A 23,693-nucleotide genomic window follows, 5' to 3' on the forward strand; every position below is an offset into this window, starting at 1 on the left:
TTAATTACTGAGCTTAAATAGTTTCTTTTTTTTAAAGATTTTATTTATTAATGTCAGAAAGAGAGAGCATAATCAAGGGATCAGGGGGAGTGGCAGGCAGAGCAGAAAAAGGAGGCAGAGCAGGAAGAGGGAGAAGCCTGATGCAGGGCTCGATCCCAGGACCCTGAGATCATGACCTGAGCTGAAGGCAGACACTTAACCAACTGAGCCACCCAGGCATCCCAAGCTTAAAAAGGTTCATTGGATGTGAAAATAGAAGTTTTCTATAGGTTTTATTTTACAACCTGCATATAAGACCAAGAGAAATACCACAACATCATAAAAATATTAGTTCTGTGTATTCATTCACTTCTTGACAATTATTCTGGGAAAAAAATGGAAAATATTATGTGAAGGAGTATTTTGGAAACTAAACCTCAAAGTTTTAAAATAATCACAAAGATTTCCAGGTAAATCTGTCATATGAAATACATTTGTTAATCACCACTCATTCCAAAATCTCCAACAATAAATGAACAAAAAGGCAATAAATGAAAAAAGTGGGACACCTGGGTGGCTCAGTCATTAAGTGTCTGCCTTTGGTTCAGATCATGATCCCAGGATCCTGGGATCGAGCCCACATCGGGCTCTCCACTCAGTAGGAAGCCTGCTTCTCCTTCTCCCACTCCCCCTGTTTGTGTTCCCTCTCCTGCTGTGTCTCTGTCAAATAAATAAAAAATCTTAAAAAAATGGATAAATAAATGAACAAAAGGCATATAGTTTAGAACACATAGGGAACAGAAAAGAGAAGAACTCAGATAAAATATATCAACAATATTTTAGGCAGATGCAAAGTGTGTGGAAGCATGCTGACTTTTAGAACACAGCAAGCTGAAACCTAGATGACAGGAGAGGGGACAGCTCATAAAATCCTAATCAGTGTACAGCAAAATACTCCAGAAGAGATTAGGAACTAAAAGTAATGGGTGACTCTGGTAGAATTGCCTCATAAATTAGAAGACACTCAGTTAAATTTGAAAATTAAATAACATTTTTTTGGCCCAGGAATGTCCAAAACATCTCATGGGACATACTTATTGTAAAAAAAAAAAAAAAAAAAAAAAAAAAAGAAGAAAAAAAAAATCACTGTTTCTCTGAAATTCAAATGTAACAAAGCATCCTCTAATTTTATACACTAAATCTTCCACCTGCTGTGAGAATGGTGAGAAGTGGTATTTATTTCTGTATATGAATAGTTGAAGCTGGGTACAGGAAGCACTGTAATCTCTAGAACTCATCTCTCCCCCCGCCCCACAGAAGAGAAACCCCCCCTACAGCCCAGCAGGTAATGGAGCATAGCTCCCTAGAGAAACTGAACCAGAGACTGGATTTAGCGATAGGTGCTCTCTAGGGCAAATCAGGTGAGTCACCACTCTGAAAACACCGGGATTAAGTGAAAGTCTAGATAAGGAAGAAGGTGAGATCCTCCAGTATTTTCTCCACTCAGGTTACAGATTCTAGAAGGCAGAATTACCTATCCTCACCTCCATCAAGCCAGAGATTAGAAAACGCAAAATTTAGGAACAAGACCAAGATCCATAGTGTTTGAAGGTCATCAAACCAAATGGTCTAGCTCTCTCCCTGTGACATATCCACTATAAAACTGAAATGCTTACTAGATCACCCAATGCTCATAGGATTTTTTTTCCTTGTCAGAGAGCGCACAAGCACAAGCAGGGGGAGCAGTAGACAGAGGGAGAAGCAGACTCCCTGCTGAGCAGGGAGCCCAATGTGAGACTGATCCAGGACCCAGGGATCATGACCCAAGCTGAAGCCAGATGCTTAACCGAATGAGCAATCCAGGCATCCCTCATAGAATTCTTATGAGACTTTCAGTGTCCCCTTTTTAAGTAAGAAAGACTGCCAAATATTCATCCATCCACTCATTTATTTATTCAACAAATATTTGTTGACCAACTGCTGTTCTAAAAACCAAGACACCTCAGTAAACAAAACTTCTTAACCTGAGAAGAAACTAAAACAAATAAAAGAAAAAACAGTAAGAAAAATCTATAGTTAATATAGTCAAAGAGGTAAGAAGAGATTTTGCCCCTTACATATGACCAGTTTATTATTAAAAATGTGAAAAGGAACATTTAGATAATGACAAAAAGCCTTTGGAAATTTAAAAAAATTACAGACTCAAAAACCACTGACAGACGAGAAAGTTCAGAAAATATTATATATAGAAGAATAAAAATCAAAAAAACAGAGAAATGATAGAAAAGTTACTTAATACAGTTAGTCTAACCAATATGAGTTACAGAAAGGGGAAAAAAGAAGAAAAATGGAGCTGAAGCAATTATTTTAAAATTACACAAAAATATAATTGCATAACTAAACAATATGAGTTTTCACATTAAAAGGTATGTAAAATGCCCAGCACAAAAAAAGACACACACAAAAGCATATCATTTGTGAAACTGCAAACCAATAAAGATAAAAAGAGTATGCTAAAAGCTTCCAAAGCGAGGGAAGAAAGTTCAAATTCTCCTGTGAAGGATCAGAATGAAATGACATTGGACTTCTCAATAGCAGCAGAAGAAGTTAGAAGAGCAGTAAGTAGTGCCTTAAAAATCCTAAGGCAACTTTATTTGCAACAGAAAATCTAAGTCCAGACAATCTAGTAATCAAATATGAAGGTAAATGAGCATGTTTTCAGATTTGCAAGATCTCAAAAGCTGATCTCCAGTGATCTTTTCTCAACAATAAATTTAAGAGAATTTCTCTCTTCAGTAGTAGCAGACGATAGGTAATGTATGTAAGGAGAAAAATAACACTATAAGCCTATTATTTGGTAACTGCTATGTTTACATCGGAACAGATAAAGCATTGAAAGTGTTTTCCTCTGGAGCTTGGAAAGTGACTATGTCACAGGTAGTGCAGGGGAGTTATGTTTTTTGTTTGGGCCTTTGACTACTCTAACTTTTTAAAACTATGTGCAGACAATATCTCTCAAAATGAAGTGAAACAAAATAAATTCTACAGAGGACTACCTGATCCAATTACCCCTCTTACCAGAATAAGAAACTCTAGTAAATATTATATAAATTGGAGCCGTAGAGTTCCAATCATCTTTCGGATTTGATTTGTGTGGTTTAGATAAAACACTTGTTTTATCTAAAAACATTTAGATGTTTATCCAAGAACATTTGTTGTGACTTTAATTACTCGACCAAATTAATGCTCACAAAGCAATATAAGAAAAATCCCAAAGATTCGTATATTTTCTGTAAGGCACAAAGTCAATGAAACCTATTTCCTAAAAGTATACAATTTGCCACACTTCTTAAATCCCATCCACAGTTATTTAGGAACATGACTGCTATGACACATGTTTACTTCATGCTCTTCACAGATTTAAGTTCTTTGGTTCCAAACATTACACTCTTTGGTGATAAAATGTTGTCAGTTAATCACAGGCTTAATGATTAAAGTGGAAGTGACTTCTAGGGCAACAAGGAAAAGTTAATTTTTAGTAGGACTACCGAAGAAATCAGGCAGGAAATTGCTCAGCTTTTTTAAAAAGAAGAGCCAGAGAAATGCAGTAACCAAAGACTGAGCCAGTTTTACACTGCCTTAGTTACTCCAAAGTGGTAAGTATTTGGAAAGACACATCAATCTAGAACAGACTCTCACTGATATGAGCAACAGATGGCTTATTGCTCTTTTTTCAAAAATTGTCACTTGATTTATCCATAGAATGACAGGTCATGTTTAGAATGAGCACTTTCATTTGTACCAAATATTGCTGGTATATGTCAGAAAAAATGATACCCAATAAAATAGGTCTTTGGCTAGCTTCTTCAGTGAAGCTTTGGCCAGATTCCTCCATCCTTCTCTATCTGGTCCACATGTGTTTCATGGACCTTGTGGATAATATGGTAACAGTGTATATGCCCCTCTAGAACACTGGCAAATTTTTCCAAAAGTTAATACCATACCATGTTTCTTACTACACAAGGGAGCTAGGGTAATAACATGTGGTAAACCAGCCCTTTGACAGCAGGATATCTATATCCAATCCAGAAAGGATAAAGAAATAGGGTTTTTTGATGCTACACAGTAGTTAAACAAGAGGGCAACTTAGATGGTTGGTAGTGGGGGGAAGTGGAAAACACATGCAAGAATAAGAATGACATTAGTCTTCTTACTTGTTAATTATTCGATAATATTTTTTTAAAAATAATAAATTGTGACTGCTTTGCAAACATTAGAATCTATCAGAAAATTTTTGCTACCCTGGAAATAATTCCTAGATTTTTTTTTACTCATTCAAATATGTTCACTGAGAAGTATTCTTTCAAAAATACTTACTGAGCTCTTACAATGGACCAGGCATTTTTATAAGTGGTAGGAACAAAACTGTGTACTAAGAGAAAATATTTTCTGCTCCAGTGAAGCTTACATTCCAGTGGGGGTACATGGAGGCTGGCAATAAATCAAATAAATAAGTGCCATACATATTATGCAAGTTGAAGAGAAGTGTAAGAACAAAATCCGAAAGAACAAAATGTGTTAATATCTTTAGACAAAAAGAAAATTTCATAGTTGAAAGGAAAAATCCAGTCATCAGAATGAACATCTACATCTAACGTTCTGTACTTTTTGCTATTGAGTCCTACCACACACACACAAATTCACAAAAATTTTACATTTCATTATATAGAGGTCACTTAACAGAGGATAATTATGTTATGAAAATGTCAAAGAATAAGTTTGCCTGCTTAGAAACACGTGCCTTGATGAGTTTTAAATACTTAATTGGTCTAATTGCTTTAAAATATTCAATATGGCCCTACCATATACATTTTCAGAATTGGAAAGTAGCTTGTGCTTTATCCTGTATTGTAAAATTACTTTTTCAAAATAAATGAAGCCCTACATTGACTTCTAATTTTTAAGTTCATCAGAGCCTTAAAATCAATTATTAATTCAATCTTTATGGTTATCTTGAGACACACACAGACAAGCCCTCACTAGGAAACGTGTGCATGCGTATGTGTATGTGCACACACACACACACACACACACACAGAGTTGCAAGCAGATTATTGAGAGTGCAATCTTTCTGGTACAGAAGATCTGTTTATAGTGAACTAAAGGTCCTTAAAGGCAATAATAGGTGTTTCTGGAAGGGACAACACAGTGACTGCAGTAAACGCAGACTTAGCATTCGATGAATGTTTGATTATGAATGGATATTAATGAATTCAGATCCATGTTCTCGGCTGAAAACTAAAGTGACCTTTTCACCACGTACCTGACTAAAAAGATGTTTAATTACAACTGTTGCTTCCATAGTTTTTAGACTCTAAAATACAATAACGAGATCAACTTATCACCAGACCACTTTTCATGATCCAATGTGATTTGTTCAGGATTGAGCACTAATGGCTTCTTCCAGCATAGACCTTCAGATTCAAAAATAATCTATTTGCTGGCATCAGGCTGACATCCAATTTCAGTTCCTATAGAAACACATTAGAGAAAACGGGTGTTTTTTTAAGAATTGTTTTCCCTGACATGTGTTGCAGTGTGATATTTACACTGCTGTCTGTGCCCATTATGGATTGCATTGATTATACAACAGGAGTGTCAACGGAACTGAGTGGTTTATTCTTCCACGGGACTGGAGCACAAACGAGAGAGTCGAGCTTACCTCAGTGTGTCCTTATTGCTTCAGAAAAATTTTCACAAACAAAATTCAGCCAACTTTTCTGTCCCTGATTGAGCCACATACACCCACAATACAAACAAATGTGAGGCAGGGATCTATCAAAATCCTAGAGGAGAACATAGTCAGTCACCTCTTCGACATTGGCCATAGCAACTTCTTTCAAGATATGTCTCCAAAGGCAAAGGAAACAAAAGTGAAAATGAACTTTTGGGACTTCATCAAGATCAAAAGCTTCTGCACAGCAAAGGAAACAGTCAACAAAACAAAGAGGCAACTCATGGAATGGGAGGAGATATTTGCACATGACGCTGCAGACAAAGGGCTGATATCCAAGATCTATAAAGAATCCTCAAACTCAACACACACAAAACAGAGAATCACATACAAGAGACAGACTTTTTTTGCCATGTCAGATTAGTTGTTACTCTTAGGTGTTAGGGACCGAGTTGTGGCGGATAATTTCTGGAGGGCTGGTGATTTCTCTTTCTTGACCTGAGTAGTGGTTATCTGAGCCTTCCACTTTATAATAATTTCTTAAACTATACAACTGTTTCATGGACTTCTCTGCTGATGTGTTATTTCACAACAAAAAGTTTAAAACAGATGAATGTCTACTGCATACATTTTAAAACTTCAACTTTATTAGTCATAACAATACTAAATTGGTAAAGCATCAACTTTGTATTTAATTTACTAAAAGTTAAATTATACATAATACTGGAAATTGTGTGATGCTATCAGTATTAACAAATACTGTTAGCAAATATGCTGATCAAAGCAATTCTGGAAAACATCTGATAATCTGTAGTAAGTGCTTTTGTTTATTAGTACCAATGGCATTTTAGAAATCTCAAGGAATTTATCTAAAATGAGAAAAAATGTATACGATAGATTAATCATTATATGATTTATAGATGCAGCATTAGGAAGCACAGGGTCAACAATGGAGATAACCTGAATTCATTAAATTGACAATTTGATTTTTAAATATATTTTTGGCTATTATGTATAAAAAAAACTGCCATGTATCATGCAACACCAAATACGCAGAAAATAATTTTCTTAGAAACATGAAATATGCCTTCTATGGTCTCAATGTTTGATCCTTCCAAAATTCACATGGTGGATTCTTAAAGCCCAATGTGATGATGTTAGGAGGTGAAGTCTTCGGGATTTGATTAGATCATGAGGTGGAGCTTTCATGAATGGGATTAGTGTTATTATAAGAGAGATCTTACAAAGGTCCCTCAGCCCTTCCTATATGTGAGGTCACATGGAGAAGTCAATGATCCAGAAGAAGGTCCTCACCCAACTGTGTGGGCATTCATGTCTATATGGACTTCAAGTCTCCAGAACTGTGAGAAATAAATTTGTGTTCTTTGTAAGCTACCCAAGCTGAGGTACTTTTTAATAGTATCCCAAACAGACTAAGACAATGCCAAAATATTTACTTAAGCATATTTTGGGCAGTGTAAATATGGACTGTTTTTCTTTATCAGGGTTTTATTCCACCATATTTTAGGCACTGGGTATATTTTTTCTCATAATTTGAAATAACAAAAACATGCAAATGTGATTCATCTGACAATTTTATTTTACTTTTTATTTCTTTGTTTCCAATTGGAATGCATTTTTTTTTTCCTTTCAAAAGCTGATTACACTGGCTAGAACCTCCAGTTTTCCCCATGAAGTAAATTTGATGTAGGTTTTTCATAGTCCTTTGTCAGGCTTAGACACTTTCCTTCTGTTCTAAGTTTCTTGTAAGGTTTTATCATAAATGTATATTGGATTTTATCAAATGTTTCATTCTCTATATTTAAAATATCATGTGATATTTGTCCTTTGTTCCATTAATTTGCTATATTTAATTAAGTTTCAATTGTTAAACAAATTTAAATTCCTAGGATAAATCCCACTTGCTCATGATATATAATCCTAGTTATATGTTGCTGGATTTACTATGCTAATACTTTGTTAATGATTTTGGCATCAATATTAATAAGGGATTTTTATCTGTTCTTGCTTTTCTTATGGGAGTTTCATCTGGCTTTGGTGTCAAGGTAAGACTGGTCTTATAGAATGAATTTTGAAGTATCCCTTCCTTCTCTATTTTCTGGAAAAATATGTAGTGATTGAAAGGAAAATTCTCAAAACTACTATGCAGCAGCTATGGAAACAAAAAGTATGGGATAAATCACTCAAGTTAAAGATTTATCAGAACTTATACTTAAGTAGCCCCTGAATGAGGTTGGGACAAACCCTCTTGAAATGGTAGGCACTGGGTCGGGGGAGAAAGCTCAGCTAAAAACAGTAACCCTTACTAGAAAAGAGAAGGAAAAAAATTGCCTGCCCACAACTTCTCCATAGTTATTAAACAGTGTGAAGACATCTCAGCCAGATGCTACTTTAACTAGGAAGACAGAGGAAACTTCTATTTGATATAAGATAGACATCTCTATCATGGCTTTAAGTTTGAATTACCTAAGCATACGTCCAGAGACTGTTTTAAATCAAAGACACTATTTAATCCACAAAATCAATTTTTAACCATTAATTATCAAATTTAATTTCCCTTTCACTTCATTGCTACAAGGGGTAGGATGAAAAAGTTCCACAAAACTTAAAATCCATGGTTTATTTTCCTATAAAAGTGTTACTAAACCTGTATTTTGTGTGTGTGTGTGTGTGTATTTTTTTCATAAGAAGTGTTTTTAAACTCAATGTTAAAGTACAAGTTCATGGCCATGTGCTTGAGACAATGCTCCACTTACTACACACTGGATTCTTTTTTGTTGGCTTTTTAATTGGCTTAACATAGTGACTGACATAAATACAGAGGACCAAAATTTTGAGCTTGTGGAAGTTCTGAGGAGCAGCTTAAGGATGAGAATCTTAACAGAGCATATTCTACTGAGAAGAGACTGCACCCATAGACTCAGGGGAGAGGGCAGAGGTGTTTTACTTAAGTGGTTTAAATTACTCAACATAAAATAAATGTATATTTTTAGACATGCATTCATTAAAATCATTTGTATAGCAGAGCATGATTTTAGTAGAAAATGCTCACCGGTTCAAACAATTAATTGCTGCGAGTCCTAAGCTAGGTTAATACATTATAAAACTGAAAATATTTATTATTTGATCTGAAAATATTTTCTTACCTCAAGTTGAGTAGTTTTAAGGAGAAGATATGACTGAGTTTTGCCTACTATAAACAACTGAAAATCAAAAAATTCTAATGAACATCAACCTTCCACTTCCACTATATCTACTAGATATACATAGGTATATGGATAATCAGGAAAAGTAGCCTGAAACAAATATTTTGGATATGTTTTTACAATAAAAATAATATTATTTCATTTCTACCCCCCCATTTCATTAGCTTCTTCATTAGAAAATCAGGAATACTGGTGCTTGGTAGAAAAATCTTTTTCCATTTTTTATTGCTTTCCTTCTGCCAAACGAATGAATTTGAGGTATAAAGTGAATTAGTAGGATAAGAACGTTACTTGTATCCAATTTTAAACTATACTTTCATATAATTTACTTCCCAGCATAGGTTGATAATATGATCTAAGTAGTAAGAACACAGAGCACAAAATAATTACATCAAATTCTTTACTCTATTTTCAGGAGATCCTGTACTCTACACTAAACAATTCTTCTCTGGGGGGAAAAAGCTTTTGCTCTAAGTAGACATAATCAAATCCTGAAGCAGTATCATTATGTCTTTCTATTGTTACCAGAAAAATTAGGGGAGAACTGAAGCTCTCCATTCCAGATGTTTTATGCAGTGTTTACCACATTTTACCTAGCTTGCAAAAAAAATAAAAATAAAAAAAATAAAAGACATTTGACTCATGAATATCTTTCCCATGCACTTACTTTTGAACTCAACTTATCTTCATAGTGGTCATATATTATCAATATATCACAGTTACCTAAACATTTTTCACAGGAATTTTCTATGCTGAAATGACAGATAGATATATTCTCAATATTAGACAATGTCTCTTTTCTTCTTTTTCTTGACAATGCTTCATTTCAAAATTTACTTTTAGGAATACATGTTTGAAAGTTCAATGCTAATATGCACACACACTTGCCCACATGAACACTATTATATGTACATACACTATATATATATATATATATATATATATATATACACACTATTTACATATACACTGACATGCTATTTATATATATACATTTGGAAAAAAACTATTTTTCATTTTGATACTGTAAATAACCTCTTAAGTCACATTAGGTATCTGCTGATTTTTTTTTTTTTTTAATGATGAAGTAGGAAACTGTGCAGTAAGGAAAATGTAGCTTATTTTTTCTTATTCCCCAAGGTTAGTTATCTTATGCACTAAGCCACATATTTAATTATCTACTCTTTACCATGCTTACTTGCAAACTAGAGCTATTTTTAGCAATCACTTAATCTTTTCTTGAATTCAGTTACAGTGTTTCAGTATCCTCTTCGAACTGCAAAGTCTACGATATCATCACATAATATACTTGGGATGGGGGAGGGTGGATATTTATTCTAAAATTACTCTGTTTTATCTAGATTAATTAGTTCTGTCAAATAAAACTATTATTTCAGGTAATGCCTTAGCATGTGCATTTTTCTCCAGTAGAGATAAAAAAACAGGCAAAAGAGCTTTAATCTCTTTAATAAATAGTAATGAAGAATGTTCTAATGGGAATAAAAGAGTTGTAAATGCAAATTTTGAATTACCATTAACTCTTCCATTTTCCCCCTTGATTACATCCAGCTAATTTAAAAGAAATTCTATTCAAATCTGTGTTATTTTTTACTTATGGAAAATAATTTTTCATAGTAACTTTCACTAACTTTGGTAAAAGAGAACTCCATCTCAAAGTAAATGGCATGAATTTGTTTCAGAAAACTTGAACAGAGTAGTGTACTCTATATTTGTGAAGAGGCGCCTGCAGTAAGATAAGCAAACACTGGATACTATTTGAAGATTAATGAATGCAGAGCAATTTTCTCCTTCTGGCATTCAACATCGTATTACAATGCCATATTATCACTAAGGAAGTTATCCATTCAATATTTTTAAATAAGCACTATGTCTATATTAAACTCTGCCACACATTTCATATGAACATAAATAATCATAATAGGAACATGGCCTGTTTTAAGCTCCTTACAGGTATTACTAACTTAATCCTATAAAATAGTTATTTTAATTACCCAGATTACTGTTGAAGCAACTGAGTCAATGAAGACACTAAAGAAAATTCCTCAGGTTTATAGAACCCTCAGGAATTTACTCTAACATCTAAAGATTAAAACTTGCGCAGCCCAACATCAGGACCCACACTCTTCAGCCCATGAACTTCTGTTTACCTTCCAGTATGATAAATCTTTAAGTTCATTAGCTTGCAGTTTAATAGTGGATATTCCTATCTTGTTATGTCTACATGTTACAGAAAGTCAGGAAAGTTCTACTGAAAAATTATAATATTATCATCTCAAAAATTTAAAACTTCAAAGTTATTAAGTGGTGCATCATTTTAGAATCAATTAAAATTTAATTAGATAATTTTTTAAATTCAGAATTCTTGTTTGTCACAAGGTGAAAATATTTATTTTTAACATGAAGGTGGGTGTTTGCAACTAAAGTAACAATTTAATCATTGTATTACTTTTCATTGTTAATGAGAAATATAAAAATGTATTACCTGTAAAACCTAAAGATTAATTTTGATTAAATAATCTCTAATATCTTTTGAAGCTCTAAAATCTAGGACAATAAATTTATTAGCATCATCAGCAAATATGTATTATTATGATTTAAGGAAAAATCTCTAGTATTTAGAAACCTGCAATGATAATTTATTTCACATTATTATGCAATATAAACATAATTAAATAGAAGTTTTATTAAATTAATTTAATCCTAAAATGTGATTGCTAATTTTAATATAAAAATAATTATTTAATATAAAATAATTTAATATAAAAATAATTCACATTTTTCTTAAAACCTGTATTAACTTGCTAGAGCTGCCATAAAATATCCCAGACAGGGTGGCTTAGACAACAAAAAATTATTTTCTCAGAGTTCTGGAGGTTAGAAGACTAAGATCAAGGTGTTAGCAGGTTTGATCTCTTCTGAGGCCTCTCTCCTTAGCATGTAGATGGCCATCTTCTTGCTGTATTCCTAAATAGTTTTCTCTCTATATATGTGCATCCCTGCTGTCCCTTTATGTGTCTAAATATCCTAATCTTATGAAAGCACAAGTCAGATTGGGCTAAGGCCCACTCTTATGGCCTCAGTTGAGATTAATAACATCTATCACATCTATCTCCAAGTCAGTGATGTTCTGAGGTAAAGGTGATTAGGGCTTCAACATAAACTGGGGCAAAGCAGACACAATTCAGCCCATAAGACTGACTTTTACTAATATAATAAAGAGAGAACTGGTATAACATATTGAATTAGTTTGTATGGATAAAGACTGTAAAATTCTTAAACGTAGTGAAAATGGATGATGAAATAATCTTTTTCTGGGATGCCTGGGTGGCTCAGTTGGTTAAGCCACTGCCTTCGGTCAGGTCGTGATTCCAGGGTCCTGGGATCGAGTTCTGCATCTAGCTTCTTGCTCGGCGGGGAGCCTGCTTCTCTTTCCACCTCTGCCTGCTTGTGCTCTCTCTCTCTCTCTCTGATATATAAATAAAATCTTAAAAAAATAATCTTTTTCTGCATTATGATTCTAGAGTTATTTAGTAAATGAACTGCCAGTTTTACAATATCCTCTTCCCACTACATTGGCAGTGCAAATTGTATTTGCTCAGGTGGCCATCAATTCATGCCAAAGGGGTAGCTTATACCTGGTTCTACACAAAGATGGATTCTTCTAATGTTGCAAAGGCCTTTATAATATAATTGATTTCCTAAAATGTAATCCATATATAAGCGTATATAAAAAACTATTTACTCTATGTGTTTCTGGGTCTTATAAATTTTAATACTCTCATATCACCTCTGCCAAGAAAGAGAAAGAGAGAATGAACTTTAGGGAAAAACTATATTAAGGAGAGGTAAGTTAAATCTTCACAGAGATAACAACTTAATTCAATTAGATAATTTTAGCTTTTAAGTCACTCATAATATTAATCTGTGATAAAACTTCCTTGAAGGTAATTTACCAATATCTACTAAAATCTAATATCTAATAATGTTCTTTCACTTTAGTCTAACTACTTCATATTAACTGTTAGGCTACCTAACATCTGTAAGCTCAATAGGAAGAATTTTGAGTTTAAAATGTGCATTTTATGCTTGTCTGTATTTTCTAATTTTTCTACAATGACTTTATATTTGCAAAGAAATATTTCAAATTATTTTGTTATACTATTTATTCTGGACATCTTTTAATATAATCACAGAAAATAAAAATTTCAAAAACAAGTTCAAATATTCTGGACCTCAGAATTTTTTTCTAAGTTTAAAAACCCACTGTTAAGTTAGAGGCAATAATAACAACTGCCATTAGAAAATAAGTTTTAAGTTGAATCCTTAGAGACTCTTCCTGGCATGTAGTAGATGCCCAATAAATTGTTCTTGCATGGATGGATAAGTGAATGAATAAATGCATATCATTAAATACACCAATGGAGTCCCTGCCAACCTTGTCATAAATATATTTTTCATGGTCATATATCAAGTACTTTTAATTACTATCTTGAGTAAATCCAAACTATAAATAAATAGATTAACAATATATATCCAACTTTATGGTGTTCTGAACTTAAGGGCAATAATTTTTTTTTTTTAATTCCTTTAGTTCAGCCATACATTGCCAAGGTTAAACCTTGAACTTATTATCAGAAAATTTACTACTTCAAAACCCTAATTTCAAAGTCCCACTCTCCTCCTAGTCCACTTATTCAAGGAAAACATGACTTCGATTCCCTTGACAATGATTTTTTTTCTCAACTTCCTTGTTCCTAAACAGTTCATTCCTATTCTTCTGGCAAATTCTTACCTTTATACATAGCCTGCCTTCTGCATTCTCTATGCTAGTTGGTTTACTAGATAAATACTGCAGAAAAAAAGAAACACACACACAAACTTAATTGATATAACTATTATTTATCATTTACAAATTGAAATTCTCATTTCCTAATGGTCCATTTCATAATATTCTTTGTGCTCAAAATTCCATTGCCTTTAAAACTCTATCTCAACTGATGACATCAGTCATACTTCATATTAAAAACTGGAGCTATCAGGGAGGAGACAAGATGTCAGGGAAGTAGGAGGAGGCTCCGTTTCAACCTGTACCCTAGAGTGAGCTGATTACCTACCAAAGAACTCTGATCACCCATGAAATCAGCCTGAGATTAGAATTAAACACTTCTGGATCTCTACAGGGGCAGAAGACGCCAGGGGACAGAATCGTTCCAGGGTGCACCTTGCCTGCACCACAGCCAATACATTCAGCTACACATCCATTCAGCCATCTCTCACCAAAATGACTAGTAGGAGGAATGCCCAACAGAAGAAAAATTCAGAGACTGGGCCTTCTGCAACAGAGCTAATTGATATGGACATATACAATATGTCGGAAAGGAAATTCAGGCTAACAATTATCCAAACAATAGCTAGGTTGGAGAAAGCCATGGATGACAAAATGGAATTGATTAGGGCAGAAGTGAAAGCCACCAGGAATGATGTTCACAATGTTCTCAATGAGTTCCTATCTAATCTAAATTCTCTAAAAACTAGGGTAACTGAGACAGAAGATAGAATTAGTGATCTGGAGGACAGATAGAGAAAAAGGATCAGGAGGAAACCTAGAACAAATAGCTTAGAAGCCACAAAAACAGAAATAGGGAAATAAATGACGCCATGAAACATTCCAACGTCAGAATTATTGGGATCCCTGAGGGGGAGGAGAAAGAAAGAAGACTAGAAGATATAATTAAATTCTCCATGAAAATTTTCCCAATCTCGCAAATGGAACCAACGTTCGAGTACTAGAGGCAGAAAAGTTTCCCTCCAAGATCATAGAATCTAGAAAGACCTCAAGACACTTGATAGTGAAAATGATGAATCATAATTGTAGAAAGGAGCTCTTGAAAGCAGCTAGGAAAAAGAAATTCCTTAGGTACAGAGGAAAGCCCATCAGAATAATGTCACACCTGTCCACAGAAACCTGGCAAGCCAGAAAGGGCTGGCAAGACGTATTCAGGGCACTAAATGAGAAGAACATGCAGCCAAGAATACTTTATCCAGCAAGACTGACATTCAAAATGGATGGAGAGATAAAGAGCTTCCCAAACTGGCAAGGTTTAAAAGAGTATGTGACCACCAAGCCGACACTGCAGGAAATATTAATTGGGGGGGGGGGTTCTATAAAAGAGGAAAAATCCTAAGAATGTCATTGAACAGAAATATATGGAGATAATCTATAGAAACAAAGACTTCACAGGTAACACGATGTCAATAAAAACGTATCTCTCAATAATCACTCTCAACGTAGATGGCCTAAATGTGCCCATAAAATGACACAGGGTTGCGGATTGGATAAAACGACAGGACCCATCCATATGTTGTCTACAAGAGATCTATTTCGAACCTAAGGATACACCCAGACTGAAAGTGAAGGAATGGAGAAGCATCTTTCATGCCAATGGGCCTCAAAAGCAGGCTGGGGTAGCTATTCTCATATCAGATAAATTAGATTTTAAATAAAAACTGTAGTCAGAAATGGTATATATATACACAATGGAACACTATGCAGCCATCAAAAGAAATGAAATCTTGCCATTTGTGACGACGTGGATGGAACTAGAGGGTATCATGCTTAGCGAAATAAGTCAATCGGAGAAAGACAACTATCATATGATCTCCCTGATATGAGGAAGTGGAGATGCAACATGGGGGGTTAAGGGGGTAGGAGAAGAATAAATGAAACAAGATGGGATTGGGAGGGAGACAAAGCATAAGTGACTCTTAATCTCACAAAATAAACTGAGGGTTGCTGGGGGGAGGGGGGTTGGGAGATGGGGGGTGGGGTTATGGACGTTGGGGAAGGTATGTGCTATGGTGAGTGCTGTGAAGTGTGTAAACCTGGCGATTCACAGACCTGTACCCCTGGGAATAAAAATATATGTCTATACAAAATAAAAAATAATAATAAAAATTAAAAAAAAAAAAAAGACTGCAGTCAGAGATACAGAAGGACACTACATAATTCTTTAAGGGACTATCCACCAAGAAGATCTAACAATTGTAAATATTTATGCCCCCAATATGGAAGCAGCCAATTACATGAGAAAACTGTTAATCAAGACAAAGAGTCATATTGATATGAATACATTAATAGTAGGAGATCTTAACACACCACTCTCAGTAATAGATCATCCAAGCAGAAAATCCATAATGAAACAAGAGCATTGAATGGCACATTGGACCAGATGGACCTCATAGATATATACAGAACATGCCACCCTAAAATAACAGAATACTCATTCTTCTCGAGAGCACATGGAACCTTCTCCAGAATAGACCACATACTGGGTCACAAATCAGGGCACAACCAATACCAAAAGATTGAGATTATTCCCTGCATATTCTCAGATCACAATGCTTTGAAACTGGAGTTCAACCACAAGGAAAAGTTTGGAAGGAACTCAAACACCTGGAAGCTAGAGACCACCCTGCTTAAGAATGTTTGGATCAACCAGGAAATCAAAGAAGAACTGAAACAATTCATGGAAACCAATGAGAATGAAGACACTTTGGTCCAAACCCTATGCGATACAGCAAAGGTGGTCCTAAGGGGGAAATACATAGCTACCCAAGCCTCCCTCAAAAAAATTGAAAAATCCAGAATACACCAGCTGTCTTTATACCTTAAAGAATTGGAGAATCAACAGCAAATTAAGCCAACTTCACACACAAGAAGGGAAAAAAATCAAGATTAGAGCAGAGATCAATGAGATAGAAACTAGAGATACAATAGAACGAATCAATGAAACTAGAAGCTGGTTTTTTGAAAGAATCAATAAGATCGATAAATCATTGGCCAAAATAATCCAAAAGAAAAGAGAGAAGGCGCAAATTAATAAAATTATGAATGAAAGGGGAGAGATCACAACTAACACCAAGGAAATAGAAACAATCATCAGAAGTTATTATCAACAGTTATATGCCAATAAGTTAAGCAACTAGATGAAATGGATGTATTCCTGGAAAACTATAAACTTCCAAAATTGAACCAGGAAGAAATTGACAACCTGAATAGACCGATATCTAGTAATGAGATTGAAGCAGTGATCAAAAACCTCCCAAAAATCAAGAGTCCAGGACCTGATGGATTCCCTAGGGAATTCTACCAAACTTTCAAAGAAGAAATAACACCTATTCTCCTGAAGCTGTTTCAAAAAATTGAAGCAGAAGGAAAACTTCCAGACTCTTTTTATGAAGCCAGGATTACCCTGATCCCCAAACCAGGCAAAGACCCCACCAAAAAGGAGAATTTCAGACCAATATCCCTGATGAATATGGATGCTAAGATTCTCAACTAGATCCTAGCAAATAGGACCCAACAACACATTAAAAAGATTATCCGGGGTGCCTGGGTGGCTCAGTGGGTTAAGCCTTTGCCTTCAGCTCAGGTCATGATCCCAGGGTCCTGGGATCGAGTCCCACATCGGGCTCTCCGCTAGGTAGGGAGCCTGCTTCCTCCTCCCTCTCTCTCTCTCTCTCTCTCTCTCTCTGCCTGCCTCTCTGCCTACTTGTGATTTCTCTGTCAAATAAATAAAATCTTAAAAAAAAAAAAAAAAGATTATCCACCATAACCAGGTGGTATTCATCCCTGGGTTGCAAGAATGGTTCAACATTTGCAAATCAACCAATGTGATAGAACAAAGCAATAAGAGAAGAGAGAAGAACCACATGGTCCTCTCAATTGAAACAGAAAAAGCATTTGACAAAATCCAGCATCCGTTCCTGATTAAAATGCTTCAAAGTATAGGGATAGAGGGAACATTCCTGAACTTCATAAAATCTATCTATGAAAAACCCACAGCCAATATCATCCTCAATGGGAAAAAGCTCACAGCCCTCCCTCTGAGATCAGGAACACAACAAGGATGCCCATTCTCACTCCTCTTGTTCAACATAGTATTAGAGGTCCTAGCAACAGCAACCAGACAACAAAGAGAAATAAAAGGTATCCAAATTGGCAATGAAGAATTCAAACTCTCTCTCTTCACAGATAACATGATACTTTATATGGCAAACCCAAAAGACTCCACCCCCAAACTACTAGAACTTACACAGCACTTCAGTAATGTGGCAGGATACAAAGTCAATGTACAAAAATCAGTTCCTTTCTTATACACTAACAATGAAAACACAGAAAGGGAAATTAGAGAATCGATTCCATTTACGATAGCACCAAGAACCATAAGATATCTGGGAATAAACCTAACCAAAGAGGTAAAGGATCTGTACTCGAGGAACTATAGAACACTCATGAAAGAAATTGAGGAAGACACAAAAAGATGGAAGACCATTCCATGTTCTTGGATCGGAAGAATAAATGTTGTTAAACTGTCTATACTGCCTAGTGCAATATATATTTTAATGCCATTCTGATTAAAATTCCACCAGTATTTTTCAAAGAGCTGGAGCAAATAATCCTAAAATTTGTATGGGATCAGAAGAGACCCCAAATTGCTAAGGAAATGTTGAAAAACAAAAAATAAAACTGGGGGCATCACGTTACCTGATTTCAAGCTTTACTACAAAGCTGTGATCACCAAGACAGCATGGTACTGGCATAAAAACAGACACATAGGCCAGTGTAACAGAGTAGAGAGCCCAGATATGGACCCTCAACTGTATGGTCAAATAATCTTTGACAAAGCAGGAAAAATATACAGTGGAAAAAAGACAGTGTCTCCAATAAATGGTGCTGGGAAAATTGGACAGCTATATGTAGAAGAATGAAATTCGATCATTCTCTTACACTGTACACAAAGATAAACTTGAAATGGATAAGACCTCCGAGAGACAGGAATCCATCAGAATGATAGAGGAGATCATAGGCAGTAACCTCTTTGACATCAGCACAGCAGCTTCTTTCAAGATATGTCTCCAAAGGCAAAGGAAACAAAAGTGAAAATGAACTTTTAGGACTTCATCAAGATGAAAAGCTTCTGCACAGCAAAGGAAACAGTCAACAAAACAAAGAGGCAACCCATGGAATGGGAGAAGATATTTGCAAATGACAGTACAGACAAAAGGCTGATATCCAGGATCTATAAAGAACTCCTCAAACTCAACACACACAAAACAGATAATCATGTCAAAAAATGGGCAGAAGACATGAACAGACACTTCTCCAATGAAGACATACAGATGGCTATCAGACACATGAAAAAATGTTTATCATCATTAGCCATCAGGGAGATTCAAATTAAAACCACATTGAGATACCACCTTACACCAGTTAGAATGGCCAAAATTAGTAAGACAGGAAACAACGTGTGTTGGTAGAGAAAGGGGAACCCTCTTACACTGTTGGTGGGAATGCAAGTTGGTGCAGCCACTTTGGAGAACAGTGTGGAGATTCCTTAAGAGATTAAAAATAGAGCTTCCCTATGACCCTGCAATTGCACTACTGGCTATTTACCCCAAAGATACAGATGTAGTGAAAAGAAGGGCCATCTGTACCCCAATGTTCATAGCAGCAATTGCCACGGTTGCTAAAATGTGGAAAGAACCAAGATGCCCCTCAACAGACGAATGGATAAGGAAGATGTGGTCCATATACACTATGGAGTATTATGCCTCCATCAGAAAGGATGAATACCCAACTTTTGTATCAACATGGACGGGACTGCAAGAGATTATGCTGAGTGAAATAAGTCAAGTGGAGAGAGTCAATTATCATATGGTTTCAGTAATCTGTGGAACATAAGAAATAACACAGAGGACATGGGGAGATGGAGAGGAGAAGGGAGTTGAGGGAAATTGCAGGGGGAGATGAACCATGAGACACTATGGACTCTGAAAAACAATCTGAGGGTTTTGAAGGGGTGGGGGGTGAAGGGTTGGGGGAGCCTGATGGTGGGTATTATGGAGGGCATGTATTGCATGGAACACTGGGTGTGGTACATAAACAATGAATTCTGTTATGCTGAAAAGAAATTAAATTTTTAAAAAATGGAGTTATCAGGGCAGCTGTCTGGTTCGGTTGGTGAAGGTATGACTCTTGATCTCGAGGTCATGAGTTTCAAAGACTTCTATGTATCTGCATTGGGTTGTTTGGTAACCCCCCTTCTCAAAGATATGTCCAAATCCTAACCCCATTGTGACTGTGACCTATTTATAAATAGATTGTTGCAAGTTGAGGATCTTGAGATGAGATTACCCTATATATAAAGTGGGCCATAATTCCCATGACAGGTATCCCTATAAGAGGAAAAAGAGGGATATTTAATGTAGAGTGACACAGGAGAGAAGGTGATCTGAAGATGGTGACAGAGATTGGAGGCATGCAGCCCCAAGCCTGGAGCCACCAAAAGACCCAAGAGGAAAAAATGATTCTCCTCTAGACATCTGGAGGGTATTATGCCCTTAAAGATACTTTGGCTTTGTACTTCAAGCTTCCACAACTGTGAGAGAATATTTCTGTTGTTTTAGGCCATAAAGTTTATGGTAGTTTGATATATCACCCTAGGAAAATTAGATAATATAACAGTAATTTTTCACATATATTATTTATATGTAACAGGGATATAGTTTCAAAAAAATTAAAATAAATCAAGAAAGCACACAGTACTACCTTCAATATTTTTATGTTGAAACATTTTATTATTATTATTTTTAAGATTTTTATTTACCTATTGGAGAGAGAGACAGAGATAATGAGAGAGAGCAGGAGCAGGGCAGAGAGGGAGAAGCTGGCTCCTGGCTGAGCAGGGAGCTCAGTGTGGGACTCCATTCCAGGACCTTGGGATCATGACCAGAAATGCTGGTGCTTAACCCACTGGGCCTCCCAGGTGCATTTTATTGAAACATTTTAAACCTGCACAAAATTTGTAAAGGATAATATAATAAGTTGCATATGCCCCGTATCTAGACTCACCAATTGGCACCTTTTTGACACATCTTCTTTATTTCTCTAATTTATTTATTTTTTCCCTGAATCACTGGAGAGTAGTTTGCAGACATAATGAAACTTCACCTTTAACTAATTCAGTGTATTGCCAAAGGGTAATGACACTGACATTTTGGAAGAGTACAAGGATAGTTATTTTATAGAATATCACTTAGTTTAGGTTTCCCTGATTATTTCTCCTGAGTAAGTAGAGGTTATGGGTTTGTCTAGAATAATACTTAAATAATATTACATCTTTCTCAGTCTATCACATCATAAGATACCAAGAATTCCACACTGTAAAGAAACTCCAAAAATAATTGGGGGTGAGATATACCATTCTGGCTTACCAAGGGGTTAACCATACTAGCTGTTGCTGTTAGTATCATCATCCTAGAGCCTCACTTTCAATACTTGCTATCACTAGATCCAAATATCAGAGAAATCCTTCTTCCAACTTCTAGGCAAGTGAAGGATCCACCCCAAAGAAATCACTCTCAGGGCCTAGAATTACCTGCAAGTAGAATAAATGGACCTTTAATTCCCCAGTTGGATTTCTGCCCTGCAACAAAATGGCTGTTCTGCCTCTATCAGCAGGAAGAGAAATGTAATAGGAAGCCTATGGAGGAAGCTGAGATGCAGTGGAGATACAGTGGGTGAGTTGATATACTCAGATTTAGAGATAGCCAGGATTTCCTGTGGGTTAAGTGGTTGTCAAGGATGATAGCCAACTCAAAGTAACTTGTTGGCATCAAAAATGATCATCAGTAGATGAAAAGACTCCAGAAGCAAAAGTCAATGTCCTGTATCAGACTGAGACAGGTCTCTTCACTAGAGTAGCCTTTCACACGGTTCCCATTTTTTATAGACACACTTCACTGTAGGGTCAACATTTGATCACCTCCTCGGTTGTGAATGGTAAGCCAGCATAGCTAGAGAAACATCAGCAACAGAAGAATGATATTGCATACCCAAGTAATTAAATTAAAATCAACAACAACTAGTGTCTAATTTCCCAAATACCTCTTCCTTGTCAAATAACGGAGAAAATATAAGAGAAGATTAACACATGGAAGAGAAGCAAAAAGATTACATGTTCCTCAATTTCCAGTAGCTTGGTCTGAAACGTAATCTGTGGGGGGTGGGGTGGGGAGGGCTTGGGCATATATGCTGGATACGAGATGGAAATTTCCGATAGGACAGCATTAGTAATAATGGATTGTGCAAGCAAAAAAAATTAGGAGATCACCTTAAAATGTTAATGGACACTCAGGGCAATTTAACAGAGAGATCTTCCACCTGTGATTAGATTAAATAAGCTTGCTTTATGTTTCCACCCCCACTGAGTTTAGACATTCAATGAAATGGCTGCATTTGTAATTGAGATTCCCTTTCAGATTTCTAGTACTTCTTCCTACCAACTTTACGATGTATCTGATGAGGAGCAGAACGTGACAGAAGACAAAATATGAAACAACGCATCTTTGAGATTTGAGAATCCCTGTTCTTCCTAGCTAAAATCCTCCAGTTCTATCATGCCTATTCGGCCGAAAGCTCTTCTCTCTGTAGCAAGAACTTCTCCTTGTCATAGTTCAATTTAGCAAAAAGAAAGGAAATGAGGAGAGTGGGGAGGAAAGGCGGTGTTGACATACACGTAGTGGTGGAGTGGGCTATCATTTGTGGACGTGCTGATTAGTATTCCACAAGCAATCACCAGTCCCATTGCTCTAGGACACCCACCAGTTCTTTGCATCATTCGTCTTTGAGTCTGAAGCATTGCAGAACCATTTCTGGCATTTTCAAAAAGCCATTCCTGTTGAGTTTTGGACTGAGGTTTTCTGATGTCAGGATAATATCATTTTTTCGAGATCCCTCAAAATTGGTGTTCTACTCTTGGCATTTTTTTCCTCCCTTCTTTTGGGAACTCTTAGGTTTAAACATTCCTAATATATGCGTGTAAAAAAAGTACATTCCTAAAGACATATGACATCAAGAGTAAATTTTAAACTGAATGATGTCACTGACCTGCCTGGAAATCTACCAATACCTTCCACTATACTTGGGAAAACATCTAGTTGTCTTAGGACCCGTAGAACCAAGCAGCCTGGCTTCTGTGCATTCCTCCAGCCTCATCTCATGCCACATGCGCCATCCTCTGGAGAACACAGACAAATACAGCCCTATAACTCAGAAAGCACTGGAGTGGTCTTAGTTGCGAAGAGAAAGAACTAGAACCATGTTGCTGGTTCACTCCATCCTCTGAGGAAGTTTTTTGACCCTCAAAAAAATGTATTTTAAGAAGAAGAGGATATGGAGGAAAATGAGTATCTTAAAAACTATTTACAGAAAATAAAGACATACAAGAAAACAATGACCAAAACAAAGGAAAACTATATAATAAATGAGCTGAAGGATATGAAGAAAATGCTAGAATTTGAAATAGAAGAACATAAATTAGAATTATATAAGTTCTTCCATGTGATAGGTAGACAACAGAAACACATAGACCTTTAATAGGTCTCAGAAAATAGAAATAACATTTTTTAAAGTTCAGAGATGAAGTTTACACCAGAAGGAAAATAACAGATGATCCCTGACTTAGGATGATTAAACTTAACAATTTTTGGACTTTATGATGATGTGAAAGTAACACACATTCAGTAGCAACTGCACTTGGAATTTTTATCTTTTTTTGGCCTAGTGATATGTAGTAGATGCTCTCACATCATGTTAGGCGAGGGTAACAGCAGCCACGGCTCCCAGGTGGCCAACACTATGAAGAGGGTAAGAAATCTTATACTTCTAT

The sequence above is a fragment of the Lontra canadensis genome, unplaced genomic scaffold, assembly GCF_010015895.1.
Source record: "Lontra canadensis isolate GAN:19392208 unplaced genomic scaffold, GSC_riverotter_1.0 scaffold6, whole genome shotgun sequence".
Lineage (NCBI taxonomy): Eukaryota > Metazoa > Chordata > Mammalia > Carnivora > Mustelidae > Lontra > Lontra canadensis.